The sequence below is a fragment of the Silene latifolia genome, chromosome 5, assembly GCF_048544455.1.
Source record: "Silene latifolia isolate original U9 population chromosome 5, ASM4854445v1, whole genome shotgun sequence".
In the NCBI taxonomy this organism is placed as follows: Eukaryota; Viridiplantae; Streptophyta; class Magnoliopsida; order Caryophyllales; family Caryophyllaceae; genus Silene; species Silene latifolia.
This window is the reverse complement of record NC_133530.1, coordinates 86,820,153-86,837,302: the sequence shown is the minus strand read 5'-3', so window position 1 is coordinate 86,837,302 and position 17,150 is coordinate 86,820,153.

Genomic DNA, 17,150 nt, shown 5'->3' with positions numbered 1-17,150 from the left:
CGTGGCGGTCGGCTCCTCGCACCCCTAGTCCGGCTTCTCTTCTCGTGGCGGGAAGGGCTTCTTGTTGCCCGACTTTGGATAGTCGGACTTCTTTCTTCATTTCTTCGGGGCGGGCCTCGTTGTTGCCGCGGCGACGCTGTCCTCCCGCGCGTGGGGTAAGGACTTTGTTCGCCATGGCGACGCACGGGCTTCACGGCGTCCTAGCGTGCATGGCTCCTTGTATTGCCCCGGACAAGTTGTTCGGGGTCACTTTATGGGCCCTGGTCACCTGCGGGTGTGCTGCCGTCATCGTCGTTGCAGCGGGGGTGATCGGCGTATTACCCATCGGGTCCAGGAATAGCTTCAATTTGGCTGCATCGACCACATGTCCCATGACAGTGACGTGGCCGGTAGGCATAGGTGTTTCTGGTAGTATAGGCATCCCGTATGCCGGTTGAATTACTCGGCCGGTTGGGGACTGCCCAATCTCAGAATTAGGGACGGTGTCATCTTGGTAGAATGCGGTTTCGTCACTCACAACTACCTCTTGTTGTTTTGACATCTTCTTAGCTTGCTGGGTGGGTTTTGTTTTTTTGTAAGGGATTTGACTAGCTTTTAGTATCTTTTCCCACAGACGGCGCCAATTTTTCCGGGTGTAATTCCGGAGCAGGATTTGTTACCACGTAAGCTTGTAGAATGATGACTTTGCTTGACTCTTCCTTTCGGCCTCTCCTGTAACAATGAACAAACTGAGGGCTCGGCTTGGTACCGAGCGAACTCACTCCGACGCTCAAATCAGTAAACTTAAAGAGATTATGTTGTGCGTTACTTGGCGAAGTATATTGTAGAGAGATAAGGGAGTTAATACCAGATGAATAGTGAGTTTATTTGATTATCTTTTTGGATCCTTTTCTCAATGAGAGAAGTGGAGTATTTATAGACTTTCACCTTTTGTCACGTAGTGGCCAAGTGGCGAGCGCAGTGGAAAGAAGCTGTTCTACCCTCGCCGAGGACCCATGGTGGCGGTGGCCGAGTTGACTCCATGCCGAGGGGTCTTGGATGTGAGTACGCGGATATGTCTCTCTACAATTTGTGGGGTTGCCTGGCGAGACCCAAGTAATGACAGTAAATTTGGTTGCGTCGGCTAGGGTGTCAGAGATGTTGACTTGCTGTGGATATCTTTGACCTTGCTGAATATGTTGACTCGGTCAGCGGGTGCAGAATATGCCCCATCAACGCCTGTACAAACTACATGGCATACTGTTGAGTAGTATTTTAGTCGTATTTTACCCCTCATTTATACCTTAATCCGACTCGATTTTGCGTGCATTAATCGATTAATAGCTCATTTTACTATTTAATTAGAAATAATTAGTTTTAGTATATTTATTGAAGTAGTTATTGTTTTTCGAGAGTTTTGTACTGCTCTTGCTACTTAAAATTTTGTAGGAATCGATTGCGGTCGAAAGAGGCAAATCGAGAAACAAGTGGATCAAATAGGCCATAATTGTCCGAAATTAATATTGATCAAGTATCGTCCAAATGAAGTTGATGCATTTTGTTATTGGGTGTGGGCTGTTTCATTGTGAGAAATACAAGTAAACAAGTTGCCATATTTTGATAAGAAATGGTCTTGTTGGTGCGTCATTTGTTGGGCCACAATTTGGTCCTTGTTTTGCTTGTTAGTTGGTGGAGATATTTATGCATTGGGCCATTACTCTTGAGTGGTCACGGTATGCACATGCGAGACAACGGGAAGCTGCTTCACATTTTCAGAAGCGAGAAACAATAGGCAGACCATATTATTCAACCAACCCTTCAATTTAGACGCACACATCAACTTTAGACGCAGCAATAGAATAGGAGAAATAGAAAACAGTAGCTTAGCATTAGGAGTAGTTTTAGATCTAGAAAAACTCATCTTATTTTTCCTCTCAATTTCTCCCTAATTAAATTTGTAATCTTTCTTTTGTTCTTAGTATACAAATTCCTCTCTTTTCAATAGTTTACAATTAGTATTTTGGGTTGTATTTGGGAGACTTGAAGAAATTCCTTCTTCCATTATTGTCCAAACTTGCTACTTTCCTCTTTGTTGGTACAATTCTCATCTTTTGTTTACATTACTTTCATTAGTTTACATTTCTTATGTTGTTTTATCATTATTCATCTAAAGTAGTAATCTTTATCATGTTTACTTGTTTATTGTTGCAATTTGTTGTTAATTTCTCACCCATGAACATGAGTGAGTAGTCTTATCTAAGGTCATAGGGGGAATTTGGGTAATTAAGGGGATGAATTTGGGTTGTTAACCTTTTGAATTGGGTGATTATGTGGTTTCTACTCTTAATGCATTTGAAGTGTTTGTGGAAATGCCTCAATGAAAATTGGACATCTCATTAACATGTTTGGCTTACCTTGGTGCATTGTGCTATTAGATGGTTATAAAAGTGTTTATAGATGAGTTTTAATGAAAGTTAGAACATCTCTTTGATGCATTCGGTCCGTCTTGGTGCTCATGCTATTGGGTAGTCTTTATGCTTTATTTGTAGCTAGTTCATCTCGATCAAGTGACAACTTATTGAGGAGCTTAAGGTGACTAAGAAATTAGTCTTAAACCCTTGACCACTATTATTACCCTTCTCTTGTTAGACCTTGTTTCTCCCCCTAATTGCCCTTTGTGAACCCAAAGACCTTAGTCTTCCCTTATTAATTAAAAACAATTTCATTTAGTTTAAATTTTATACCTTGTTGCATCTTAGTTTATAATTAATCAACTTTATTTTTATTTGACTAAATTGAGACTTAAACGGACTAAGTATACACCCCCGCCATCTTTGTGTTCGACACCCGAATAAATACTACTTTTATTGGGTTCTTTATAAATAGTTTTTGGTACCGGAAGTGACGGCAAAATCCGGTTATCAAAATGGCGCCGTTGCCGGGGATGGCGTTAGGTTATGCTTAGTTAGTTAGAGTCTTAGACTTAGTCTTTACTTGTTGTTTGCTTGTTTGAGTAGTTTCTTGTTTCTTGTAGAGTGAGTGTTTTATTGCTTACCCCCTAGTGCCTAAAAACACTAGGAGACTAACGGTTTGTTGAAGTATATGCCTAGAGGAAACGGTAATTTTTTGCTTAGTGACCCGGAATCGGAGTGGCTCTTTAGAGCTTTAATAAGAAGGACCTTAGCAAGGATTGAGAATTCCGACTTGGCAACTTTAAACCAAGGTAGCTCATCCACCCAATCTCACTAAGAAACATTTACCAAAGAACAACCAAACAACACAATTTATCCCTTCTTAAAAAATGAAAAAACACCAAAAATATGTATTTAATTTCCGAATTTCCTTCACACATTTATTTCCATTGAAAATATGTAAATAAATAAGTGTGGGGAGGAAATTCCAACATTTTAAAAATACAAAAACATGTTATTTATTTTCAAATATTCAAAAAAAAAAAATCCAAAAACATGTTCTTTAATTTCGAAAAAATCAAAAACCACCAAAAATATGTTGTTTATTTTTCTTATTCTCTCCCTATACTTTGTTCCATTGAGGACAATGTAAATTTCAAGTGTGGGGAGGGAAATATCCACTTTGTGAATATTGTCTATATTTGTTCATATCATTATATACTTGTAAATTTAAAAAAAAAAATTAAGAAAATGCCTAAAAATCGAAAAAAATTCCAAAATTCCAAAAATATTGCATTGTATATATATATGTTTGTCTAACCTTTGGCATGGCGCATTGACCACTTGAGGCAAAAGGAGCTAGAAGAACGCTTGGTATAATCCTTCCTATCCCTTACTCCTTTTACTATTCTTTCTTTTTGGTATCTTGGATATTTTGAAGGAGAATGGGAATTTTGTTGCCTTGGGTGTCTCCTTGGGAGACCGTTTGGATTGTTGGTGTTGATGTGCTGCTAGGATTAGCCAACTTGTTGCACGTTTCATTTCATGTTTGTTTAAATTTCCGCATGCATTTGTTCACATGTATATATATGTTGTGTTCCCTTCTTGTTGCATTGAGTTTGTATATAAATTTTTGAACAAAATTTGGTCTAGAAAGGGAGTATGATACCCTCTATGATGATATTGTCTAGGTCGTGTCTTTCCCCTCTTAGTGGCTTGCACCTTGTGACCTCCTTGTTAGGGTGTTTGCTTGCAAATACCCGGGAAATGAGGCTAGACCGGAAAGTTTTGACCACCTTGTGAGACCATAGACCGTAGACTAGGCCTAGATTTCGACCTAGCTACTCAAATGTGAGGATTAGAGCCTCCTAGGGTCGGTGCATTCATACCCGACCCCCACTTAGGATTGTGAGTAGGTCTCCTCGCGAGACGTGTTATGTCTAGACGCATAAGTGTGTCATTCCGTCCTTAGACCGTGAGTTGCTTTCCTTTTTTGCACATCTTATGAAACGAATTTGTTTACATATACTTGAGCCTCACATAGCCTTAATAAGCCTTGTTTCGACCCTTGCATTGGTTCCTCTTTTGATTCACCCCTTTTGAGCCTTAGCCTATTTCACTTGGCATAACCACAAAATGAACTACATCCTATAAACGACCTTCCTTGATCAAGAATGAGTCATGTTTATAGTAGTGAGCTAGGTGGCGTCTTGGGTCCTATTGGGTCGGAGTATTGGTTTCTTTTGGCATTTGTGCATAAATGAATAAGAGGTATTAATGTTGAAATGAAAAAAAAAAAACAAAATAGAAAAGTGAAAAAAAAATTGTGAAAAATCCAAAAAGAGTTAGTTGTGTTGTATATATATGTGTTAAGAAAAGAAAAAGGCAAGCAACACCCCTACTCATCATTTAAAGGGGTAGAAAAAGCCGTTGCTAAATAAATAGGTCTTATGATGTTTTTCCAAGTGAGTCGGGTTTACACAATTTTTGCATGAATTTGGGATACAAATTCTTTGTTAGGGTGTAGACGTTATTCATTGTGTTCAAATAAGGGCCGAGTTGAAAGGTTTGTATAAGGATTCTAACATTTTTCCAATTTGAGTCGGGTTTATGCAATTTTTGCATAGTCTTGGGTAATCAATTCTATGTTACGGTATAGACGTGTCTCATGTGTTGCAATAAGAGATGGAAAAAGCGGTATTTTGGCTATTCTTGATTTGAACCTCACGTGACCAAATGTTGCTTGCAACAATCCTGTTTCGTCCTTCTCCCTAGCCCCGATACAACCCTTGTTTCATATTATGTGCATTTTCCCTTTTTGTTTGCATCTCACTTGGTCATAGGATTGTCTAACACTCTAGATTGCGGACACGTTCTCACGAGTCGTAGTAGTTGAGTGCTTTGAGTACTTTTTGTACACATAAAAACACCCGTTCTTTAAATGAGAGACTAGTGACAACCGTGAGGAAGTCGGTAATCTTGGTCCCCTTAGTCATGGGTCAATTTGGTCGAATCTTGTGTGTGTCATGTAAATCTCGAAGGTTTGGCTTTGCCTCCCCCTTTCCCGCCTTTGAATTTGTTTCCTAGGCATTTGGTTGTCATATTGAGGTTGCTTGAGCCACCATTAGGGCATTGACACCCCGCCAAGACTATGAGACGGTATCTCCCGACCAAAACCTTTATTTGTTCAAAGTAAAACGGCCGCTTAGATGAGGAAAGCGGTTTGATTTTTGTGATGCATCATATATGTTGGCTTGTGCTTAATTGAATGATTGCATCAAAGTTTTCCGCAAGCCCCCACTTGCCTTGCATCGGAATGCATACCTCATTGTATTTCAATGTGAGTTGAAGGGACGGAGAAGGCCCGTTAATTGCCTTTCGTCGGATATTATTAGTTTAGCTAGTTCTTTATATTATGGGTCATGGTCTAGTTTAAATGAGCTTACTCGAGGACGAGTAAGGTTTAAGTGTGGGGAGATTTGTTGAGTAGTATTTTAGTCGTATTTTACCCCTCATTTATACCTTAATCCGACTCGATTTTGCGTGCATTAATCGATTAATAGCTCATTTTACTATTTAATTAGAAATAATTAGTTTTAGTATATTTATTGAAGTAGTTATTGTTTTTCGAGAGTTTTGTACTGCTCTTGCTACTTAAAATTTTGTAGGAATCGATTGCGGTCGAAAGAGGCAAATCGAGAAACAAGTGGATCAAATAGGCCATAATTGTCCGAAATTAATATTGATCAAGTATCGTCCAAATGAAGTTGATGCATTTTGTTATTGGGTGTGGGCTGTTTCATTGTGAGAAATACAAGTAAACAAGTTGCCATATTTTGATAAGAAATGGTCTTGTTGGTGCGTCATTTGTTGGGCCACAATTTGGTCCTTGTTTTGCTTGTTAGTTGGTGGAGATATTTATGCATTGGGCCATTACTCTTGAGTGGTCACGGTATGCACATGCGAGACAACGGGAAGCTGCTTCACATTTTCAGAAGCGAGAAACAATAGGCAGACCATATTATTCAACCAACCCTTCAATTTAGACGCACACATCAACTTTAGACGCAGCAATAGAATAGGAGAAATAGAAAACAGTAGCTTAGCATTAGGAGTAGTTTTAGATCTAGAAAAACTCATCTTATTTTTCCTCTCAATTTCTCCCTAATTAAATTTGTAATCTTTCTTTTGTTCTTAGTATACAAATTCCTCTCTTTTCAATAGTTTACAATTAGTATTTTGGGTTGTATTTGGGAGACTTGAAGAAATTCCTTCTTCCATTATTGTCCAAACTTGCTACTTTCCTCTTTGTTGGTACAATTCTCATCTTTTATTTACATTTATTTTCATTTGTTTACATTTATGTTCTTTACTTAATGTTTTCATTCAAAGTTTCTATCTTTATTATGTTTAGCATGTTTGTGTGTGTATTGTTCCATGTTATTGTTAGTTTTTCATCCTTAAACATGTGTGAGTAGTTCTCCTCTAGGGCTTAGGGGGATCTCGGGTCTATAATGGGTACGATTTTGGGTTAGAATTATAAGGAATTGGGTGTTTTATTGGTTGTCACTTTCTTGCACATGAAGTGTTTGTAGAATTGCTCCTATGAAAGTTTGAGTATTTTCTCACATGTTTAGTTGTCTTGGTGTCTATACTAGTGGATGAACAATCTTGGTGTGTAGACTATTGGATGATCTTTGTGTATGTGTGTGACGGGTTTTAGTTAATCACATGAAAGTGGGTTAACGAATTCTAGGTGCCCTAAGACATTAGGCATAATTTCTTGACTAATTGAATCACCTATTCCCCATATTTGCCTTGTTTCATGCCCAATAACCCGAGTGAACCCGAAAGCTCTAGTCTTTCTCATATTGATTAATTACATTTTCATTTAGTTTAATTTGATATCTTATTCGCATCTTAGTTTACAATTTAATCAACCTCTTTCATTTGTTTGACTAAACTAAAGACTAAAACGGACTAAGTATACACCCCCGCCATCTTCGTGTTCGACACCCGAATAAATACTACTTTTATTGGGTTCTTTATAAATTGTTTTTGGTACCGGAAGTGACGGCAAAAACCGGTTATCACATACATCCAATATAATTGACGGGGAACGGACCTGCTCATGGATTAGTATCAATAGAATACTTTGGGAGGCTCAAATGCATGACAACTAAGTTACCAAATTCTTACTTTGCTTTACAAACATCACTGTATAATAAGAATTGATAAGTTTGCGGATGGATCTGCAATTGTGACGTAAATTGAGATGAGATAATAATGGATGAGGGTTGAGAAATCTCGCTTAGTACTCCTCTCAGATTTTAGGAAATAACCGACTCAGTTGAAACGGGTGGTCCGGTGGTCTGAGTGGTGCGGTGGTTAGTCTGGTCGGTGATTGGTTGGTGGTTCGTTGGTGTGGGTAATTGAGAGATTTATTAGATTCAATTAAGATTAAGATGGAAAATGAGGGCCTAGAAATGACAAGGTATAATGGTCATTTATGTCCATGATTGAGTAAATCATGTCCATGAATGAGCATGACCCTTATTATTTACTAACTAAATATGCACAAGTTATTTTTGTATTTTTCACAAAATAAAAATAGTCCAATATGTTAAATATTAATTTAATGGGGTACACTACGGAAAAAATTATTAAATAACAATGTTAAAATTTAAAAATTGAAAAGACGATTTTATTGACAACAAAACAAACCGCAAACATAATTAAAAAAACCGCATAAATAATTAAAAAAAATAAACGCATACATAATTAAAAAGAAAAAAAAAAGCAAACATGATTTGAAAAAACATGAAATACTATTTGAATATTGAGTATTTAGTTTTCTTTTTTTTTTAATTATGTTTTTAATGTTGTAACCAATCACAATTTGCCACATGGAAGGTCAATCCTTGTGTCAATTTGAGCAAGTGAAGGTCATCAATTGACCTCTTCTCGCCTTTTCAACCTTGAGCCACCCTAATCTTTAGCTTAATATTGGATTAAGATGACCTTCCACAAATTGACCCCCGGGGTGGTCTTACATGTTAGGCAAGTGTGGCAGTAGTCCTTGAAATCAAGTGTTCAAATCTGGGAGATCACAAATTCTCACTTGTGACGGATATTATCCGTCACAAGTGAGTGACGGGTCACCTCCCTCTCACATAAATTCAAGTTGGAGGTAAGAGTGTCCGTCACAAGTGAGACTAGTTGCTGGGAGTAATTTATCGAAGAAAACAATGTACTCGTATAATTTAAGTATTTAATTATGTGTTTAATATGTAATCTAAAAATATTACACCCTCGTTCCAATCATTTGTTTATCCTAATTGGGAGTAATAAATATCGACAATGTTGAAGAAAGGTGTGAGGCCTATGATAAATGAGTATAGGTACCGACTGTAACACCCCCATACTTCAAGTGCCTTACCAGGACCGCTTAGGTATAAAGATGCTACCATCTCGGTTGCCCAAGGCAATGATAATCATAAGACAATAACGAAACAACATTTAAATAGTATAACTTTAGTGAATAAGATACAATCCAAAACCAAATACCAAAATACGGTTACATGTTCTCAAAACCAACAACTAAAAGAAATGTTTGATAAACTAATCATGCTACAGCGGAAGACTCTATCATCAGACGGGTGCACATCCCAGCTATCCCATGTAACTCGACTCATACCTGCTCAACAACTGTTCACCATCCCCGAATGGATCACCACAGTTTTTAAAACAATAAACGGGGTCAGTACTAATCACACAATCTATATAAACCAACAACACAAGAAAACAACACTCAATCATCACAGATATACTCCGAACTCCAATCCCAACTCCACATTCGACTACACACTAAAGTGTGTAGCCCCCGCAGAGTGCCCATCGCAACAGGTCACTCCACGCCGCCAGTGGGGGACCGCAGCCGTACCCACCAAATCCCCGCTCATCTCTGTCGAGTGAAAAACCCAAATTCCTTAATGTGCACATCCCTTCTGTGGCGGGTTCCACAGAAGGCGAATAATGGGCGTGAAGCCACTCCCGCAAGTGACCCACTCAGCCAGGGACGCGCCCCGAATAACACAGACAGATACAAACAATCACAACTACTATCAACAACCAAATCCAACAATCGTCACAGTACGAGTATGATAATATTCAACAACCACAAAACACATTATGGGACTAATACTGAGTAGGGAAACCCTACCTGGAAAGCAACACAGTCAGACGATCTCACAGCTGATATCAAAAGGCTTCCTCTACGAATCCTCCTCCTAACATACAATCAGATAATTACTACCAATCAAGAAACATAACAAAAAACCCCAAATCCCCAATTAGGGTTTAACTAACTTTAACGAAATACTATAAAAACAGTACGTGGATCTTACCCTCGACGCAACGATTACAAAGGTATAAAGAAACACGAATTCCGACCTTCCAAGCTCCGGGCTTTGCCAACAATGCGATTGATGCGAAGAACGTAGTTTGTTTTCTCTTTTGAAAGCAATTAGGTTTGTAAAAGTGTTTAAAGAAAGTGACGGAAGTAATTATATACTAAATCGCATTATTGACAAAACCCGACAAATCATCCTCCCGTAAACCGGCTACTCGATCGATTAGCTGAGATACTCGATCGAGTATCAAGGTTACTCGATCGAGTACCCAACAGGTCAGAAACTATTTTAAAACGCAACACACCCTTACTCGACAGAGTAAGGCCCACTCGATAGAATACCGAGAGACTCATAAAACCGTAGTATTACACCGATAAAATGGATCAAATTGGCCCCAGTCATAATTTTGACCTAGCTTCGTCCCTGCAAGTGGTGGTAGTACATCGAATGTATGATCTACTAGCGAATCGAACTCGATAAATTTCACAAAAAAATTGGAGGGCCGGTTTATTGAAAAATCACTTTTGTCGTAACTTTTTATCTAGGATTAGTTTTTTGTACCTTTTAAATTTCTTTTTCATTTGATACATTTTGTCATGTCATGACAACTGTATATATTTTATCTATATATTGTAACCATTTTTATTAGTAGCCATTTTATATTATGCATACTCATAGGGGCGTCTTAAAATAAATGGAGGTTTGGTGCACCAGAGAAAAAATGAGGCCCCAAATATGAATAAGAAGTGTATTATATGTCATGTTTTGTATAGAATTTCATCAATAAAGCTTTTAAATTCGGTGGTTAAAATCGGAGGCCCGGTTCCACCGCCCGTGGCCTTAGACACCCCTGCATACTCATTTTGTCACTTTTTGTACCAATTTTCCATCAATTTGTAATTGTTCTCCCAATAATTTATTGTCCACTTGCCATTTAATAACAACATCCACAAATGGCCCTCTTTTCTCCTTGACATTAAGTAGACTATACAACCAGTTGTACTAGTTGTATAAAATAAAACTCGAGCTTTATAATGTGTTTATTTAAGCTAGGACCTACAGATTGCGAGCTGTATTGAAAGAATCCGAGCTCCATTATAAAAATATTGAACTTAAAAAATTAGAATGAAACTCAAAAATAAAAGATATAATCTCAATTAGATTTTAATTTTTGACATTAAAAAATTAAATATAAACAAAAAATTATAAAAACTCGAAAAAATACACATAAGCTCAGTCAAATTGGGTATGGTTGTACAATGCTTCTATACAATCAGTTGTATAATACGGAGTAGTATTTGTGTCTCCTTGGTCTTTGTTAATCCTTTTACATAAAAAAATAATAATTTGAATTAATGCCCAGAATAAAACTGAATTGAATTAAAGTGGAGAATGAGACTATAAATTAAACTCAGCCAAAATTAAGTTCAGAAAAATAGGTTATAAGCTGTAAATATTGTGATACACTTTAAAAAAAATTTGGTACGAGAAATATCCAAGATAAATAATACAGTGAATAAAAAACACATAAAAGTAGTACTGAATATATTTAACAAAGCGTCTTGTTTGTGACGGACACTATCCATCACAAGCTGAAGACGGATAGTGTCCCTCTCACAGCAAGGCACGTGGGAGGGCAAGTGGGGGAAACATGGTGCACCCTATGAATAATGCCACTTGCATTTTGTAAGAGAGACACTATCCGTTTCCAGCTTGTGACGAATAGTATCCTTCTTCAATCAGTTTTTGTGTATATTCAAAGCGATAGAAATTCGGATATGCCATTAATCGACTAATCGTACGCAGTACATAGTACTACTACTGTGTAACGAAGACATTTTGGACTGTGCGGGAAGTTGAATGTAGATGAATGTCATTAAACTAATTTGGAGACCTTTACTTGTTGATGAAAAGGAAAAGATACAAAGTATTAAAAATTAATAAATGAGTACAAATTTATAATACGCCCTCCATTCAAATGAATATAAATATATAATACCTTTGATCACCTCACATCTACCAAAAACGTACAAAATGCATTTTAATAGAGGAAGTAGCAATGTAGCATACTTACAAAAACTATTACTGTATTCATTTATTTTAGTCAATCGAATTTTACCTCACATATACCAAACAATTATCAAGCGGAATGAAAGAAGTACCGAGTGCTATATCAATAATAATGACCATTAACAACGTTATTAAAACACAAATTGTTGGGTTCTGTAAAGAATTGAGTTATATTATAATTGATGAGATAATTTACAAGAGGAAGTCAGGCTGCTATTTATACACAAATACAAAGCTAGGTTAATGTAACAGCAATAGCTAACTACACTAGTCTAAAGCCTAGAACTTAGGAAGATAAATATTAACAATTAACAAACTGAAGACTAGGAGTAAAACGTGGATTCAAGTATTGACTTGGTTGTTGTGCTGCGTTTTACTTTGCTCGAATGTAGACGATATTTTATCCTTAATATGCTCCCGCAAGATGGACGGTCGGAGAGTAAGACCAATCTTGGATACTAATGAATCAAACCGAGCTTTTGACAGTGGCTTTGTTAGAGTGTCTGCAATTTGATCATCGCCATTAATGTGTTGGATACGAATGACACCCAATTGAACTTGTTCACGTACAAAATGGAATGCAAGTGCTAAATGCTTCATACGGGAGTGAAACACCGGATTTGCCGAGTAGTTTGTAGCACTTAGATTATCACAAAATATAACAGGAGTACGTGGTAAAGAAATGCACAATTCAGAGAGAAGCGATTTTAACCATAGCATTTCCGAAGTAGTGTCTGCAATAGCACGAAATTCGGCCTCGGTAGAGGAGCGAGAGATAGCACGCTGCTTTTTCGAGGACCATGAAATAGGGTGCTGACCAATAAAGACAACATAACCAGTAGTAGAAAGATAATCATTATGATCACCACCCAAATCAGCATCACAATATGCATGTAGATTAAAGGGATTGTGTTTTCTGAAATGTATACCATGATGAATCGTACCCTTTAAGAACCGAAGAAGACGTTTTAAAGCGCACCAATGAGTAGAGGTCAGATGAGTAAGAAATTGAGCCAACTTATTAACGGAAAATGCAATATCAGGCCGTGTAAGAGACAAGTATTGTAAGCTTCCAACAGCAGCGCGATAATTGGTGGGATCAACAACAGGTAAAGAATCTTGACGGACGAGCGGCGGATGAGGTAGCATGGGAGTGGAGGACGGGCTGCAATCAAGCATGTCAAAGCGAGTAAGAATATCAGAGACATACTTGGATTGATTAACATGAAAACCGGATGAAGTAGGAGTGATTTCCATGCCGAGAAAATAAGAAAGGGGACCTAAATCCTTCAACGAAAATCGAGCCGAAATAGCCTGGATAAAACGAGACACCACCGTAGGATCAGGACCTGTAATAATAATATCATCGACATATACAAGCGCAAATAGACAAGTGTTAGTACGGCCATAAATAAATAATGACGAGTCGGATACTGAGTTGTGAAAACCGTAGGAAAGGAAATAATTCTTCAATTCCGTATACCAAGCACGAGGTGCTTGTTTGAGACCGTAGATAGCTTTACTTAGTTTACAAACATAATTGGGAGTATCGATATTGGAAAAACCCGGAGGTTGAACCATGTAAACGGACTCAGTCAAGGTTCCTTGAAGAAAGGCATTATTAATGTCAATTTGGCGCATAACCCAGTTATTAGAAATGGCAAGGGAAAGTATAAGACGGATGGTGGTAGGCTTAATAACGGGGCTAAAGGTTTCAGAATAATCGAGACCGGGACGTTGATGGAATCCTTTAGCAACAAGACGAGCCTTGTGTTGCTTTAGGGAACCATCCGGATTATATTTTATGCGAAACACCCATTTACACCCAATGACATTATGAGCGTGATCGGGAGGGACAAGAGTCCAGGTTGAATTACGAAGCAAAGCATCATATTCGGACTGCATTGCGGCTCTCCAACTCGGGTCAACTAGGGCTTGCTTAATGGTAGTAGGAGTAACATAGGTAGAAGGAGCAGTAGAAAGTTTTGCATATTTCGGGTTCGGTTTGCGGATATTGTTGGAAAGCCGAGTAACATGAGAAGGAGGGGGAGGAGGAGGTGGGGGTGGGGATGCGGAACCAGAGGAGGTGGCAGTAGGGTTCGTGGAAGGGAGAACGGGAGAGGTGGCGGTAGGGGTTGTATTGGTGGGAGAGGCAGGGGAAGCATTAGGAGAGGAGGCAGGGGATGTGATAACAGGGGAAGCAGAGGACGAAATTACTGGGAGAGTAAGGGAGCACCATTCGAAGGAGGTAATAGAGGACGGGTTTTGAGAGAGTTTTAAAATATCAGAATAAGGAAAAGTGTCATCAAGAAATCGAACGTGTCGGGATGTATAGACACGTGAGGTAATAGGATCGAGACATAAATAAGCACTTTGGGTTTGAGAATATCCAAGAAAGACACATTGAATTGATCGGGGGTCAAGTTTGTGCTGCGTATATGGGCGAAGCCAAGGGAAACAAAGACAACCAAAGCTATGGAGTTTGTGAATGTTTGGTTCTTTATTGAATAAGACGGAATATGGGGATTTATTTTGAAGAGTGGAAGTGGGGAGACGATTAATAAGATATGTGGCAGTGGCGAAAGCATAGGGCCAAAATGAGGTCGGAATACGAGCATGAGTAAGTAGCGAGAGACCCGTCTCGACAATATGACGGTGACGTCTCTCGGCAAAGCCATTATGCTCCGGAGTGTGCGGAGGTGAAGTAAGAAAATTTATCCCGTTATTGTGGAGATGTTCAGTGAGTTTAATAAATTCTCCACCATTATCGGAGTAAAATTGACGAATCGGCTTATTAAAGAATTTTTCTATAATAGCTTTAAATTTGATGAAAGTGGGTGCAGTGTCGGATTTTCGTTTGAGCGGATAAAGCCAAATATAGTGACTAAAATGATCGACAAACACAACATAATATTTGAAGGAGTCGGGAGAAAGAATAGGAGATGTCCATATATCCGAGAAAATTAAATCAAGAGGGGCGGATGACTGTAAAGAAGAAAGTGCAAACGGAAGCTTATGACTTTTATTGACGTGACATGAAATACATTGATCAAAACTGGAAAGACGTAAATTAAATCTAGAATTTAAAAGCTGCATAATTTTAATGGATGGATGTCCTAGACGATGATGCCATGAAGATGAACCGGGTGAGATAGCTATTTGTGCTTGAGGCGGAGAGAGTATCCAAACGTACATGCCATCAATTAGATGCCCTTGAAGAAGGAGTGCTCCCGTCTGAATGTCATGAAACGAAAAGGAGTCGGGTAAGAATTTCGCATAAGCATTATTATCATAACAAAATTGTGAGACGGAAAGAAGTTTGTGAGAAATTTTTGGTACAATAAGAACAGCTGAAAATAATAAAGAACGAGAGCGAAGAGGAAAAGTAAAAGAACCAGTGTGTGTTATGGTGAGAGGAGAGCCATCTCCAATAAGGAGATCATCAGGGCCTTCGTACGGATGATGAATGGACAGGGTATTGAGGTCGTCGGTAATATGATGCGATGCACCACTATCAACAACCCAAGAACGTGGAGGCTGGGTATTGGAGTGGGAGGCCGTGTTGGCTTGAGGACGAGGGTTACGATTTTGGCGAGTAGGAAATACAACATTCGGGTAGAGGCGTTGTAATAAGGGACAAGCAGAAGCTACATGGCCGACTTCGTCACAAAAGTGACAACGGCCACGGTAGGGTTTCGGATAGTTTTGTTGTTGACCTGCGTTGGACTGATTGTAGCGATTGGTGTTGCTGGAATTATTGTTGGAAGTGTGGTTGGAATTGTTGTAGCGGTTGGAATTGTTATTTGAATTATTGTAGTGATAGGGACGGGGTTGATTTGATTGGGAAAAGCGAGAGGAGGAAGCAACATGGGCAGATGGCTGGAAGGCAGGAGTGTCGGGTGGGGATTGTTTCAGACGGAGTTCTTGCTGAATGAGTTTTTCATGGAGATCCTCAAAGGTAATCGGATTATCGCGAGCTCGGACATGTTCAATGACAGAGCGATATTGAGTTTGATTGAGGCCAGTGAGAATTTTGTTTGTGATATCGTCAATATCCATCGGGTGCCCAAGTTGAGCAAGGTCATCGGTGCAAGCTTTGATAGAGGTCATGTAGTCAGTGATACTCATGGTGTCAGTGTGGGAAATGTTTTCTAGGCGGTCCTTAATCTGAAGGCGATGGCCGCGTGAGGAATTGGCAAAGGTTTTGGTGAGTGTGGACCAAGCCGCGTGAGAGGTATGGTCATTGACAATGAGACCAGCGATGGGAGACGAAAGAGTGCCCGTAAGAGCACCTAGGATAAGCTGATCTTGACGATACCAAGTGGTGTAGGCGGGATTAGGTTTGGTGGTGGGTTCAGTTGCAGGAGGAACGGCTGCAACGGTGGTGGTTTTGGGAGGTTCGGGATTGGTACCATCAAGATAGGAGAAGAGTTGAAGGCCATTCATTATGGCACGGATTTGAAAACGCCACTGACAGAAGGTCATTGTATCCTTAAGTTGAATACAATTGGAAAGAGTGACAAGGGTAAGAGGAGAGTCGGGATCGGCTGGGTTGGCGAGTTGGAGGTTGTTGTTGGCCATGACAGGGAGAGGAAAAAGGAACGGATGACTGAGAACGAGAACAGGGAACAAAAACCGAGAAGTCGTTTTATGATCGTGAGGATCGAAGGACTCGTGATACCATGTAAAGAATTGAGTTATATTATAATTGATGAGATAATTTACAAGAGGAAGTCAGGCTGCTATTTATACACAAATACAAAGCTAGGTTAATGTAACAGCAATAGCTAACTACACTAGTCTAAAGCCTAGAACTTAGGAAGATAAATATTAACAATTAACAAACTGAAGACTAGGAGTAAAACGTGGATTCAAGTATTGACTTGGTTGTTGTGCTGCGTTTTACTTTGCTCGAATGTAGACGATATTTTATCCTTAATAGGTTCCTTATGTTGATGATAACATGCTTATTTGATTTGTGTCATCTTAATTTACCTTTTCAGGATATATGATCATATCAAGCATGGATTAAGAAGTGTTGAAGTTGTTAATCATCCCATTATATTAAGTCAAGTGTCATCTAATGTACAAGTGAGAAAGTAGAGTATATTAGAGTAATAAAAAAATCCAGGACGATCGTTGCTTTCACGAGTAAATTTTGCTTGGATTATTGCCACAACTCGTAAAACTTGAAGTCCCTTTTTATCTTTCAAAAGCTTTCACGTGACTCCTATTTTTCAAAGATAAAAATCAGATTTTTATTAAGGAGATGGTCTTC